An 11,937-nucleotide genomic window follows, 5' to 3' on the forward strand; every position below is an offset into this window, starting at 1 on the left:
CATTTGTAAAAAGTAATTAGTGGCTCATTTATGATAAAGCCGTGGTGAATTTGTTTTTTTTTTTTTTAACTTTAAAGCACTTTAAGCTGCAGTTATTTGACAGGCGCTACTAAACTTATTGTTGTAAATCCAGTTCAGTTGTGACATTTCTCATGTTTGCCTCGTGTTTCAAGTTCCTCTCCCGTCATTCTACCACATGTATTTCTCACTTCAGTCCCTCTTTTCTCTTCAAATGTTGTGTATCGCCGTCCCTCTCATCTCTGTCTCTCTTTTTCTTCCCTTTTTCCCCTTCTCCGTCCCTCTGATCTGTCACACACACATTGTGAGGAAGCTAACCCCTGCTCCTCAGAGATCTGTGAGTACATCGCGTGGAATGTGTGTCCTTCCTGACATTACAACGCTCTTTATCAACTAACAAGGGGAGTAGGAGGGGAGTGGGGAGGAAGAGAGGAGGATGTTGAGATGTTAGGAACGTTTTGGGAGCGGAGGGGGGAAAAAAAGAGAGCTCTTTGTGGCTGCTTATCTGACAGGATATGAAGCAACTCAATGGCTTTGGCATTTGGCAAAATAGCTTCCTTCAATGGGCATTCACTACAAGAGGCATCCCCTGACGTGAGGCCACATATGTCTGAGCAGCTGAGAGAGCGAGAGAGCAAGAGAGAGAGAGAGAGAGAATATCAGGAAGAGAAAAGACAGCCGGAGGGTGTTTTAGAAGTTCCGTATTTTGTTAATTGCCCACGATAAGATGCAGCAATTTGCCGGTAGTTGTGATGATTATCAATGGCAGCAATTTAACAGATGTTGGTGCACTGTTAGAGCTTTTAAACACATCAGTCTTCCCAGTGCTGACTAAAGGACAATTCTGACAAATTTCTGAATTCTAGAGTAGGACTATGAGTAGAGGAGCCAAATTTAACTCACTAAAGTTCTTCCTACATGCGCAAACACACACACAGCACCAGACACAAACACACACACCACAGTTTCTGAGCATTATTTTTGTTAATGGGATCTAAGGGGACATCGTTTTCCTGATGTGGTGTAATTGAAGCTGCTGTATTAAAGGGTTGTGTTCCTCTCCTGCTGCTGAGACACAAAGTAATGCAAACCCCATCCCAGTTATTAACCCAGGAAGTCCCCACGGTGCACTGCACTCTAATGAGAGAGGCCAGTGCGTATTTTATTTTTTTTCATTTAGATGTTGCCCTTTTGACCCCTGTGAAGTTTATCCAGTGCTCAGTGGTCCATCTCTGGCCCCGTGAGAATTTTTCTTTGTCCAAATTGTCTCAAATGATCCCTTTCTCATCTTCTTGTCATTTTTCTCTCCAAACAAATGAATAAAAATGGAAAAATATTAAACTGTACTTTAAACATTTCTAATCTAATTCTTTGTCTTTTCTGGTTAATGTTATACTATTTTCACTTTTGAAACAGTAAATATTTGAAAGTGAAAGGAACTAAAATAGAGACTTTAATGTAGGTTTCAGCCCCTTGAGCTACATGTCACCTGATCAGGAGCTTTACCTTTTGAACTTCATGAGAAAGATACACAACAGATTTGCTGTCTTTAGGATTAGCCTTGTCATCTCAAAGAAACAAGTTTATACCATCTCATTATGTGGTTAAAACATGATTTGTATCACAGGCAGTCCCCGTTCTGTCATTGACTTGCACTTTATTATCAAATTGTTTACACATTTCTTTGCCTTTCTTCTCTGTGGCCACAAAACACACAACATTTTTAATCAATTGTATCTGTAGGTTTACTCTGAGTTTTCTTTTTTAATCAACTGCACACAAATATTTTCCATCCATTAAGAATTGACGTTTTCATTTGCCAACGTTTGCAGATAAATCTAATTGGCGCTGTCCACACCCCACTCTCAGCACAATAGGCCTTCTTCTCACAATACAACAGCTCCTTGTCTTTAAACAAATTAACACTAATGCATCTTAATGGGGTTGAAATTACAACCCCATGTCGCCCGAGGACAATTTCTGACAGGGACTCTTCTTGTTTTTCTCGATCTCACCAAACATCTGGAGTTTCCCATAACGCACTTTTTATTGGTTCTCTGGCTCTCACTCTGTTTTTCACCTGATTGGCTGCATTTCTTACAGTGTACCTCCAGAGGAATGCCATCACTGTTGTGTATCCAAAGAAGAGATTAACGCTACAGCACTCAAAACACTTCTGAGTTTCTCACACAGGGCAAAAACCACTCACAGTTTTTGTCTCCTTTGCTTTGATGAGGGACTTTGAGCCCTGATGGACGTATAATATCATTTACAGTCAAAATCAGGGGTGGTCTTTCCTGGTGTTAACAGCTCACCCTGCTTTGTGTTCCACTGATTCCAAAAGACCAGATTTTTCTCAGGCTGTTGAACATTTACTGAATGGTTTAATTGTAAGCAGACTCAAAGAGATGGATATTTGAATCATGCTGAGTAAAATATGGCTCCATCTGGATTTGATAAGCTCATAAATGAATGCCATCTGATGCTGATTTTACACTTTACACTTCAAACAATTACATTAATTCCAGGGCACCTACTATACTTTGACTGTGGAGGGAAAAGGCACTAATCATAGAGTAGGCACGAGATTAGAAAATATGCAGTTACATGTTGAAAATACTTTATAGCTCTAGTTGTGTTGACTCGAGAAAAAAAAAAAAAAAACGTTTGCTAAGAATAGAAAATGAATGAATGAAATCAGTTTCTTCATAAGAGAGAACCATTCTGCTTTATCACAGGGATGGGTAGTCTCATCCCCAGAGAAAAAGGGAGAGAAGCGTTTCCACTTTTTAATACCAAAACAGTTTTTACCCAATGTTTGGATACAACAAAAAAATATTTGCTAAAAGATCTGCTGCAATCTCTGACTCAATAACATTTACACACCAATATCTCTGATCACAAGAGTTCACGAAATATGTGTCAAAACAGGTTTCAGAGGAAGCATGAATCTATAATTATATAGATGGTATAATTACGAATCAAGCACATATACAATTCATGGTATAATTATGAACCTCTGCAGCCATAAGCCACTAATGGGAACTGGGAGTGAGGAGTTATTCAACACGCAGACAGCTAATTACTGTGTAGGCCTCGTTAATTGGTTATGCCCCCTGTTTAGCACGGGAGTGTGATCAGGTTGGCAGATTTATGGAGCAGTAGCACACGTACACAGCACCGATGTTTTGAAGAAGCTTATTTTTTTGCTATTTCTCAAACATGTTTTCCTGAATAGGTATGAGAAAAGTATGAATGTGAGTGTAAGTGTGAGGGATTGACCATGTAGCACAAGAGAATTTGGCTCGAACTGAAGAGATGACACAGATAGTTGTGACGGTTTGCTTTTCCCAACAAATGAGAATGATATAATCTGCCACTGTGTGTGATACTTTCACACGATAAGATGAAAAAAAGCAGCCGCGCAGAAACAGCCAAACGATTAGCTTTGTGGTAGTAAAGGAGAAAAAAAAAGCCTTCGGATCACCAAAGCAGCTCGGTTTTGTATGGAAACAACTGTGGCTGGATGTTTGGTTCTCATGGAAGCCACATGACAGGGAGGTCATGAGAGAGACAGCAGGCCCGGCGCTGTGTGCGATCTCACCACACTCGTTCCCCACCACACTTTTGATGTTTCCCTCCTCAACTTTTATCATTGCTCCTGCAGAGACCCCTACTCTCACTGTCAGGAAAGCAGACACACACAGACACACGCACACACATTCCCCCTGCTCCTTCTCCATCTGAACAGAAGTTTGGCTACTGCCACTCATTTCCAGCGTCATGAAACTATTTTAACAAGCAGAGAAATCATTTAGCGGACACTTTCCTGGATCATGAAACACCAAATGATGGCTTTGGGATCCTGCGCTTTTATTGATCTGTGCTCGCCGATCAAATGTATACTTCCTGGGGCCAGGTCTGGTCAGCTTGGAAGAGAGGAAGTGGGGGGGGGGGGGGGGGGGGGCGATTGAGGATGACGATGGGGGGAGATGAAGTTGGGGCGGGTGGGGGTGCTCATGTGAGGCTGAAATATGAGCCGGAGCCTGTGTCGCATTAGTCTTAACGGGCTGTGTGGCAGACGCACTGGCACCACAGAGCAGAGAAGACGGAGGAGGAGGAGGAGGAAGATGAAGGAGGCAAATCTCTGGACACCCTGATGCAGGAAAAGTATGTGGATCTAAAGCAGCAGGAAGGAATGTCATCATCCACACTGGAAAGTTCCCCCCCCCCAAAAAAAAAGACAACAGAGAGGGAGAATGATGCTTATCCCTCGATCTAAGTCACCTTTGTACCCACTGCACACACATCATCACACATCCCTTGTCAGCCTGTCATGCCACAGGGTCACGGTCAAGCTGGCGCTCCCTCTCTCTGTGTGTCATGTTGTCTCTCTCCTGCTCTGTAATTTCCTTTTTTTCCTCTCCTCTTTCCCGGAAAGAATGTGTCTCCTGTCGCTCCACCAGTCAGTGTCAGGGGGCTAAACAGCCCATTTCGGTGTCTGACTCAGTTACGGAGTCCCAGAGGTGCCTGAAGGATTCCAAGAATTCCAGCTTTTGCACCCACAACTGTGACGCCACCTGAGGGAATGCCATAGAGATCATACCAGACACTTCCTGTGCACACTCAGGATTCATCTTCAAGCAGCAACACGAATCCCCGTTTCATGTCCAGATGACAGAGTTTAAGATCAGGGTGAAAAACAGATGAGCTGCACATGAAGCACGTCTCTGAGTGGGATATTGTACAAAACACTCTTGCTGTGCACATGGATGACTGTGAATGAAGGAAAGAGTGATGATGACAGAGAGGATGAAGGAGCAACAGAGGCAGAGAGAGCAACAGTGGAAAGGAGAGACAGAGCCAGAGCGAGAAGAGTGGAGGGGGTAATGACTAGGTCTGCTCAGGACAGAGGAGGCGACAGAGGGGGAAGCGTCTCCGATCGTCTCCTCGTGGCTCCTCTTTGGCGTCTGTGATCCTCGGACCCTTCACGCAATCTCCCTTATTACAAGGCTTCCCCTCTCCACACGGGCACCACTACAAAATGGAGCAATTACATTTAATTAGGCTGCAGAGGGTAGCTAGCCTGCCCCATCCCAAAACCTCAGAGAAGCGCAGACTTCAGGTAACACAACGGTCGGGGAGAACTTCAAAGAGATGCAAAATTACAGCGCCATTAGTGGAGCCACCACAGAACTGCTGTGAAGCCAGGGAATCATTTGACCCAGAGAGGTAGATTCAAAGGAGTTAAAACTGAAAAGCAGAGCAGCAGAGACAAAAACATCTCAACAGCCAAAGATTAAGGGGCAGACTGAGCACTTCTCTAAACATTGTTTGTGTTGTATGGGAGACTTGAAAAATTAAGGAGTCTTTACAATGCCTATTAGTTATCTCATACCCCTGTAGCCTCTCTGAAAGGATGCTCTTTTGGGTCAAGTCAGACATTTTGTGGTTTTACCATAAAAAAAGACATTTAGTTCCAAAACAAACAGACCAGGATTAAGTGTCCTAATAAACCATTCAGGCTGTCCTAGAAAGATGATATGTGTGGCAATCCCACTTTATCTGCCTGCTGCTTGTAGCGCAGGATCTTGGCTCACAGAGGGCATGATGGCCCTAAAAATTTTATTGATGCTGACTCACTAGGCCTCCAACCAGAGTGGAAAATTCTGACTTAAATGCTGTTAGATCTGCTTCTGAGACAGAGGGACTCTTGTTTGAATGCACAACATCCACACAGGTGAGCAAACAAAAATGACTAATTCTGCATTTCGTCAAAATTTGCCTTTCGGTTGTAATGCGATTAAGGAAACTGAGCCAAGTGATGAGTCAAGGTTTTTTGCAATGACACACGTACACACACACAAAGTTAAAGGAAAAATCTGCATAAATGAAGTGAAGGAACATAAGTAATGCAAATTTACAGGGCACAAAAAGCCTTTGTTAGATGTGTGCAGATCAAGGAGCCTTTTTCCAACTTTCTCATGCTGTTTTCACTTCCAACAATTTCTTCCAGCATCAGGAAATTGAAGGAGAAAACACAAACACTCCATGTGGACCAATAACATGTCCCCATAGCCGCCATGGCCCCGACATGTAGTTCTATTTTTAAGGAGGTGTGGGGCAGTTAGTGCACAGCTAACCCCTTAATATAAGTCCATCTTTAGACTAGACTAGAACAACATCAAAACATCAAATTAAAGAATATCTTTTGCAGTGTTCAGAGCACGGAAGCTATTCTTGCATCTCATGGTGGCCCAACACTTTACTAAGACACCTAATGTTGGTGTTTGCCTTAAATTCTCACCCATCTGTGTGTTACTGCATGAGCGCTAAATAATAGTGGATTTCTCTTTCCATTTTAAGTGCCTGCTCCTCTTCTCTGATTCTCTGCCACTGAAATGTTCTTTCACGCGTTTTAATGTGTCTTTTGTAGTTAACTGTGACTCCATAAAGAAAGGGCCAGGTCTTTTTTTTTCTCCCTACCACAAATTAGTCTCATGCTGCGTCATGATTTACTGTCTCCGTTATAGTAATCACTACCAGATCTGCGCTCACCGTAGACTACAACTGCTGGAAAATTTGACAGACAGCCAGTCGCACTGTTGTCGCCTGTGTCACCAGTGCTCTGGATATGAAAAAAACACACTAGCCGTATTTCAGTGTCTGGACTGATGGTTACCACAATGTTCAAATGTATCCACCCACTGGATTCAATATTTTGTTTTCTTCATGTGGTCAACTCGAATGAGCGATTATAGTGACATTCCTTATAAAATGCAGTACAGGAATGACCATAAACTAAGCAAATGGATACTTCGGCTTCAACTGCAAGAAGAAACAAGGCTACTGGAAAACACTGAGGTATGCAATAAGCAGAATGGAGCATTCAAACTAATAAGGCAGAAGATGCTGAAGAGCACTTTGTACAACAAACAGTCCCTGATAAGACGACCAAAATATTCAGAATAGATCTCATAGGAAAAATGCTGCCTCCCTTTGATTAAATACAGTAAGTGCAGCACATTCTCATCACTTAAACAACAGATAAACATTTGAAAGAGCTGTTTGTATTGGATCGTGAACCGTAACTCAACCCATGTTCAACACAAAAATGCTCAACACAAATTAAATGCTCCAGCGGGAATCCTCATCTAAATATGAAAAATGACATCCTTGAAGGAAAGAAGGAAATGCTGATTAAAAGCATGACTCACAGCGCAGTGCAAACCTTTGAGATCAAGACGACGCCGTGTCTCACTCGTGTGTCCCAGGCTTGGCTGGATCATGACAACAACAACATGATAAGACCAAAAGTATTCCTGTGCTCATCAGCTGCTATCTGAACAAGGCCTGCCTCCACTTTAGACAGCATGGATCTCTTTAAAGAGAATTTGAACTTAAATGCAGTGTCTGATGATGGGTGCAGCCTGTAGACACAGTGAGGGATATAAATCTTTGGATAACAGAAAGAGACACAAATAGATGAGCCAGTGAAGTGGAACAAAGACGGGAGCAGTATCTTGTCCTCTGAACAGTTCGTGGAACGTACCATGGATATGAGGCATGTGGTGGCCAGCTGTGTTTAGCCTGAAGCAAGTCAAGTTCTCCTGGTAAAGTACAGTATATTGCTGCAATAATGGTGTTCCTAGAGTGCTTCTATGAGGTTAAATTCACATATTCTGCTGTATGGAATGACAGGACAAAATATATATAATAGATCAGGGGTCTTCAACGTTTTTCAGGCCAAGGACCCCGAAACTGATGGAGAGATGGAGAAGGGACCCCCTACTATATATTTTGTAAAACTGTTTTATATTAAACGGAACTAATAACATTTCAATTTGTGGGAAAAAAAATGGGGGAAAAATAAAAAATACATATATAAAAACTTGCCAAATCAACCAAAAATTTCACGACCCCCTGCAGTACCCCCTGTTGAAGACCTCTGTAATAAATGATCAAGATTGATGTAGTTGAAGCTAAAATTTGGCTCAAGTTTAAAAATTTAAAGATGATATTCTTTTCTCTAGGGGCACTGCTTCATGCCAAAGCCCACAGTCAAACATCCAAACAATGTCTGGCATGCCCCCCCACACATACACAATACGTTCTTGAATGTAAGTAGACATCTAACCGCCTCCACAGCTGAGAGAGAGCGCTGGCGCTCACTCATCTATGCAAGCATGTCATTGGTCACATATGCATAGCATTAACAAAGACACAAACAAGGCAGGGGTGTACCACAACCCTGTGATTAGGCTGATTTATGAAGATGTCAGAATGCACTCCACAAAAATATGATCCACTTTCCCTAAAAAGCTAAATGGATGAGGATTTAATCTATCGGTCTGTCTTGGTGACATCAAATTGCTCTGAATTATGGACGCCACTGTGTTCTTTCACATGATGGCATAGTTTGAAAGAAAGATTAAATTTCAAAGAAACTAAACTTTAAAAATACATATTACAAACAACACATCACTGAGGCCACATAGGATATAAAACTTTAGGAATCCTTGTTACTGCTGGAGTGCCCCTGACAATGACGTCCCGCCTTGACAAAGACGCTTGGCTGCAGCTCTCCATCACAACACCGATCAATGAAACCTAGACAGACACAAAATACACTGCGGCCAGTGTTGCCACAAGGCCCTACTGTACCATAAATCACCACGGAGACCACCATGCTACCAAACCACACCAGGCTTAGATTTAGGCTATTTTAATAGGAATCACTTATGCTCAAACCCCTGTAAATGATTAAAAGCTGAAGTCATGAGTGACATTTTACATGTGGACAGCCTCTTTTACCCATAAACAGATTTCCGGAGTTTTAGATGCTGATTTTCTGCATCACTTTCCCTGATATATTGTGAAATGACTTTCACTGAGAGATCCAAAGTATATATCTTACAGCTGTCCAACACTATGATGCCACACTTTTATTTCCAGAAAACTGTCATTTTGTTTGCCACATTTTAGCCACATTCAGCGATGTGCAATTTGGTTTTGTGTCAGCACGCATCATTGCAAGATCATATCCAATCATACCTCTTAACACCTCTGCTATTTCTGCCCACAGACTTGGAGAGGTACGAACTCCAGCCCTGATTGGCCAAATTTAGCAGCCCTGCTCCATGGGAACCCTGGACCATACAGGTTGCATAACTCTCCCTCTCAAGAGGTCTCTGTCTATTTCTTTTTCTCCCTTGTCCTCCTCTCAGTAAACACCTCTACTTTGACAGGAGTGGCAATTTTCATCTCACTGATTGAAGAGTAAAGCTGCTGCTGGTCCGCCACACAGACTCCTGCCCTGCCCTGCCTTGCTCCCTCTCTCACTTTGTACTATCAGTCATTTAAAAGAACCTCCCCCAGAATCTTAATCCTTCATGTCTCAAGGCCCCTTGAGAGCTGAGTCTGAGCCCTCAGCGTCTCCTCTGGCCTGTTTTCGTTTGCTTGTGAGATACTAAGCAGCGAAAGCGGCGCAATTTTAACTTATAAAAACTTCTTTGGTCACACAGCTGTTTTTCCAGGAGCGTGACTTTGCGCACAAATCCCCTCATGCAGACTAATAAGTATATTTAAACTCATGGATCAACAAACAAAACTTTACTAACTCAACCTTTAATGAGTTGACTGCTTGCAGTAACACAAAGAACCACTTCATTCCTCCTCTCTTAATCTGCCAGTAGCCTGTCCCTTTAATAGCACTGCTTAATTGTAATGACTGTGTCTGTTTGTCTTGGGATGAATAAGGCTCTTGGATAGAAGGGAGGCGGCAGGCCTAGACCACAGCAGCAAGGCTGGGCAGTGGTGACGACTAACAGCTCATCAGTATTGGAGACGGACGGCATCTCATCAAAGACTAAATCGCTAAACTGTCCCCCCGCAGATTAGAGCCACGAGTGGCCGAAGCCTCAGAGCAATGACTTGGGATAATCTTAACCTCACCAAAGCCTTAACTAATATGAAGAGAAAACACAAAACTAACCACAGATTGTGTCTAGACGGAGCCTCAATCTACTCTGATGACTTTCTCTAAGAACTTGCAGATGAGGATATTGACATTACTGGTCTGTTCCTACTGTTTAGGAAGAAGAATACACACAGAGGCACACTAGTACAATGTCCACACGTGCTTATTAAAAAAAAATCTAAATAAAAAATTAAGGTTTTCTGCACAAAAGCATGTACTCAACTACTCCGGCCAGTTGCCAAGAGGACATGAGGCAAACAAGGACACACATAAGCCAGCTCCAAGCCCCTCAAGCATGTAATTTCAAACACTTGTAGCTGCTGTACCAAAAAGAAATTGTGTCTTGTTTTTAATCCAGACTTTGGAGTGGCTATTAAAGATGTGCCTTGGGAGCCAAAAGTTCTGCCATATAGTTTCAGAAATAATCTTGGAAAAAAAAAAAAAAAATCTGAAATCAATTCTAAATGACCTGACCCCGAGGTGACAGGAAGTAGAGCAATTATCTACTTCCTGCTTGATCATTAATTTAATGGAACCAGTTGAATTTTTCTTTTTGTCTTCTTTTGTTAGGTTCCTATAACACTGAGTGATACAAATCAACAAGAAGACAGCATAAGAATTGTTAGGTTTAATGGGTGACATAATGCCTTGTTACACTAAGTTTGTGGACAAAGAATCTCAACCACAGCCACTTTATATTTTTTTCTCTTATATTTTATCATAAAGAAGAGAAACTAAGAAACTTTTCATTTGAATAAACAACAAAACACTAATTTAGGTTTCATTTCATATTGGCTCAGGACCAGATTATAAATCGATAACAAAATATTTATCTGCAAACTGCAAAATTCAAGTCAGTCTTGAGCACTGGTAAATTGCCTTTGAATATTTAATAAAACGTTTATGAATCACGTGTTCAAAGGCACTAGTTACAACCAAATCTGAGTGTACGAACTTTTCCAATATGAGGCCCAATATGTTTGAGTGACTGCTGCTGAAAAAACTTGTTCATGTAAATGAGGTAATGTCAAACTTCGCCTGACCAGAATGGTGATATCACTACAGTATTCCTCCACATGTAGGCCTATGAGCCAAGTGGTATATTCAACGTATGCATTTCCCAGTGGTTGGAAAAGGTGGAATGAATAAATACTGTGTTTGTTTAGATGGACAGGAGAGGAGCTACAAAATAATAATTAGTTCTAAGGATAACTCCAGACTGCGGCATTCATTATGGCATGTGATGATAACACTATGTGTGATGAGTGGAGCAAAACAACATGTCTCCTTTGCATTTCCCCCACTGCCTCAGTTGATGTTCCTGCATGATGAAAGCATCCCATAATCCCGCTGGAATGACAGTGGACAAAACATGGATAAGAGCGGGGAGGAAATTGCAGTACAAACAGCCTGATGAGTGCCAGAGACACGGCCCAATGAGTATGGTCTGATCTGTGTTTGCACAGGACCGAAGCATGCAGATTGAAGCTCAAAGCCTTTGTGTGTGTGTGTGTGTGTTTGTGTGTGCTGCATTGAGCAACATGTTGAGGTTGGGGTAACAAGAGTGAGCGAGGCCAACAGGTGATTCAGGAGAAGACTCTTCTGCAGAGATGGATTCCCATGGGATTTGTGGCCAACCTTTTTTCCCTTTGCCTGTTTCCTCTCAGAGATCCCTGAGGTGTGATCAGAACGACTTTAACTAAGATCTGTTGTGGATTATTGACAGGCAGAATCTGACTCACAATAAACATCTCTTTTTTCACATGAGTTGAGCAAGGCACAAGGTTTTGGATGATAATCTTTTCTTCCTCTCAAAAAGCGTCTAATTGCATTGGCTGGCAAGCCCACACAGAATGGTATGCAGTTATGAATGGTGTGTTTACGCAGGTCGTTTTTATGTGAAGTGTATGTTTGCTTTCATATTGCATATAATTTGCCCA

The sequence above is a fragment of the Toxotes jaculatrix genome, chromosome 11, assembly GCF_017976425.1.
Source record: "Toxotes jaculatrix isolate fToxJac2 chromosome 11, fToxJac2.pri, whole genome shotgun sequence".
Taxonomy (NCBI): Eukaryota; Metazoa; Chordata; class Actinopteri; family Toxotidae; genus Toxotes; species Toxotes jaculatrix.